General features: G+C 40.4%; 1 protein-coding gene across 9 annotated transcripts in view; it reads right to left on the reverse strand.

Moving 5' to 3' along the window:
* Positions 1 to 854, reverse strand: part of grm8a (glutamate receptor, metabotropic 8a) — a 269940-nt gene extending 269086 nt beyond the window's left edge. For 4 of the 9 annotated variants that reach the window (XM_017034395.2, XM_025057310.1, XM_017034393.2 and 1 more), the window contains exon 1: positions 92 to 854. The gene's annotated coding sequence lies outside the window, so the exon portion shown is untranslated. The remainder of the gene's footprint in view (positions 1 to 91) is intronic. The other 5 variants (XM_017034397.2, XM_017034399.2, XM_008315790.3 and 2 more) reach the window with 3 other exon arrangements.
* Positions 855 to 3672: the final 2818 nt, after the last annotated feature.

A 3672-nucleotide genomic window follows, 5' to 3' on the forward strand; every position in this document is an offset into this window, starting at 1 on the left:
GAGAGAGAGCAGCGGGGGGAGGCAGAAAGAGAGAGAGAGGAAGAGAGGAGGAATTCATCCATTCATCATCAATAACCGTGATTGAACCCACCTGCGTTCGCTGCGCCGCGCGCTCCCGCACTACTTCTGTGCGCGTCAAACCAGCCCTTTTTTCCCCCGTGGAGGTGCTGCTGCTCCTGCTGCCTCCTTCTACACCCTCTCTCCGTTACTCCCCTCTCTCCTCAAAGCAGTAAGCAGCTCCCCTGGGTGTCGGAGCTGGAGAGGGACAACGCACTCACGACTCCCGACAACAAACGCAAAAACCTGCGCACGAAACCGCCCCCCTCTCCACCTCACCCTCACCAAATCACCATCTAATTGCACCAATCACAGGCCGCCCTTTCAATCAAGTTTACAACCAATCAATGGGATCGATGCGGACTTTTTGGGAACCCATTAATAAGTGATCAAAAATATGTCCACTTTCTCTTTAATTGTCTCCACATCAATCCATTTTTACTGCCGCCATTGATTCCCTTGTAAAAACCATCGCACTGTGTCTTTTCCTTTTTCTTTTTCCTCGTGGTCGGTGGCGAGGATTTAAACAAATGAAGCGCTTCCCATCTGCTGTGCAATAACAGTTTGATAAGTGGCACAGGACGGGAGAGCAGGCGGTGGAGGCAGACTCGTGTGTCAGACCAGGGGACGGTGATGTGCGCAACATGTCCAAATGTGGCGCCGCGCAGGGGCCACGTTCCTGGACACGGTGCAATGGCGCCACTGTGTGGTCAGTTTTGTGTCATTGCAACGGAAAGACAATCAGCACAGGACGTGAAACACCTGGACATGTCGGCGAATCACACCTTTTATTGATGGGGACAGATTCGACAAAAATCATTACATTTAACTAAATTTTTAAAAAAATTAAAATAAAAAAAATGACAAAAATCATTACATTTAACTAAATTAAAAAAAATTAAAATAAAAAAAAACATACAAAGAACGTTAAAACGTTGAAAGTTCCAACAAGGTTTTGTAGTTTTGTAATATTTTGTGTAAGACTGCATTCGTCCATCTTCCCCAAACTTCAGTCGAGCTAATACGTTAGCTTCTTACGCAGCCCCAAAACTTTGTACTTTTTAAGCGAACGAAATGATGAGGACGGACTGTATTATTATTGGTCTACATTATTTATACATATATATAAATTAATATTCACGATAAATTAATATATATCGGAGCAGAAGTCGTATCTTATTCCGTTTCGGCAAAGAAGGAAGGCTTAGATAGTTTTGACGATACGTCATTGCAATTTATTCACAATACAAATTGCAGTAGAACGTTGCCTCGCATTGACATCAGCAGCTCCAATCCTTGGATCAGTTCCCCAGACGTCAGAGACAATGACGTATGGTGGGGTAGAAAACAATGTGCGAAGGTAAATCTTCGCACAGGTGAATATGTAAATGTCGAAAACAGCAATTCCTGTGATGGCAAATGAATGCTATTCTGCGAAGACGTAAGTAAACAAACATGACTGATGGAAGTGATTTATCCGACAGTGAAAGGGGGGGGGAAAACACAAAACAAAAGTGATTTATCCGACAGTGAAAGGGGGAAAAAACACAAAACAGCACTGTGAGATTTTGAAGCAGTACATTTATTTATTTTTTTAAGTGGTTGGGTTTGACATTCATGTCACATCTTAACAGCTAAAGGCGTCTCATGTTATCTAGGACTTGAGCGTAATAGCATTTTACAACCCATGAGGAAAGTTAAATTAGAAAAACCTAAGTTTCTGAAGGTTGGTTCGTGTTTTTCGCTGCAACACATCCGAACAAAGGAATGATTCAACAAAAGGACAACTAATCATGGACCAACATAAATTTGCCTCAGTGTTAAAAAGTGACTGAGTCAGAACTAGATGGACGCGTTTCAAGCGTAAGGTCAACCAACAGTTAAGTACATGTCAGTAACTATTGTGTCTAATATAACTATAATTATTTACTGTATAACATCCAGTAGGATGAATCCATATGTACACGTTTCAAGACTGCCGCAGGTGCAAATCTCGCTTATAAAAATAAAGTTTGGTCTCTCCGTTCTCTTGATTTGTTTTTCTGGTTCGTCTCCATTTCATGGCTTTCTATATTCAAGCATTAAGACATCCAGTATCAACATTTGGTCTCCTTCAGTCCAGAACTTTAAATCATCTTCATGTGCCAGTGTTTAAGAGACTACCTGCAAAGTAAAACTCCACCAAAACTTTGAAAAGTCAGAAGAAAGTGATGCAGAAACGAAGAGAGCCTGTATGATGTAGCAATTTAAGATAAGGAGCCATCGAGGGGTCAGTGAGTCCTTGTGGGTTGTTAGCTACAACATTGGATTAAAAAAAAAATGTTATGGGTCTTTTAGTAATAAATAAACACGTACATTGGGTCCAAACTGTATTATGCATCATTTATGATCAAGTCCATGTCCTAGCCAAGTCACCAGTTTAAGTCCAAGACCGAGTGGTGGAAGAAAGGTTTGTGTCTGCCTCTAGTCCCTATGGTTTTGATTCCTAGTCCAAGTGACTAGAGGTAAAGTTGTTTCTTGGTTGAGAATGAAGTTTAGTGAAATAAGAGCCCAGTTGCCAGAATAACGAGCTCTAATCCAAGTCACTGAAAATAAGTTTGAGTTGAGGTCAATCAGGTCAACAGGGAAAATAAATTCATCTGTGACCTTAAGTAAGAGAAAAGAGTCCTGAAGTACTGAATGTTTCAAAAGAAATGTCTCAACTCGAGTCCCTGTGTTTCCAGTTGAGTCAACCAATGCTTTGATACATTTAAAGTCAAGCGTCTTGGATATTACAACTGAGCACGAGTCACAAGTTAATTTAAAAAGAAAACCCTTATATCGAGGGAAGTGACTAGTTGTTTTACAAAATTGTCATAATCAACATTAGCATCATTAGCCCCTGCAGAGTCAAAACTGTTACATCTGCTGCTGAAAAATGTTTAGACCTTGATATCTGTTCCTGTAGCACCCAGTTTTAGTTCTAAACAAAACAACCTTAAATAATTCATTTTACTTTGAGTGATTAATTCACTGTTGAGTTAATGTTGTGTGATTACTATTTTTCTTGAACACTTTTCTTTCAATTTTAGTAATAAATGGGACGTACGTCCTTCCAGTTAATGGTGTCCGATGTAGGTGACCTCCTGTGTGCAGGAGTAATCATTCAAACTGATGCTCAGTTTCACAGACAACAACACAAGTCATTAGTCTGGCCGGGTCACGTTTGACCTGTAAAAGCACTTCTTACAAATAAAATAATCCATACCTGCAGAAAGCTTCATAACACTGTGGAAATGATGATGAAGTGTTACTGATGCTTTGCTGCAAAAAGCCAGACGCTCCTCCTGTAACCAGGCTGCTGCATGGCCTCATTAGGTCGCTAATGTGTGGAAGGAACACAAGGTATAAACTGAGAGAAAGGAAAAATATTCTCTGGAGCATTAAAAGCTCAGTGTGGGAATGATAGCAAAATGTGAGAAATCACATGTTTCAGAACTTTTATAATCCAACCCTTGGATTAAATCTTTTAAAGGAACGTTGGGGCTGGACGTAGTTGATAAGAGAGGCGACTAAATAAAACTGCAAGCAAAAAAAAAGTTACAAATCCAACGAGGAATAGTTTAACTCTAAGGC

This window comes from Cynoglossus semilaevis, chromosome 8, assembly GCF_000523025.1.
Source record: "Cynoglossus semilaevis isolate Cse_v1.0 chromosome 8, Cse_v1.0, whole genome shotgun sequence".
NCBI classification, from domain to species: Eukaryota; Metazoa; Chordata; class Actinopteri; order Pleuronectiformes; family Cynoglossidae; genus Cynoglossus; species Cynoglossus semilaevis.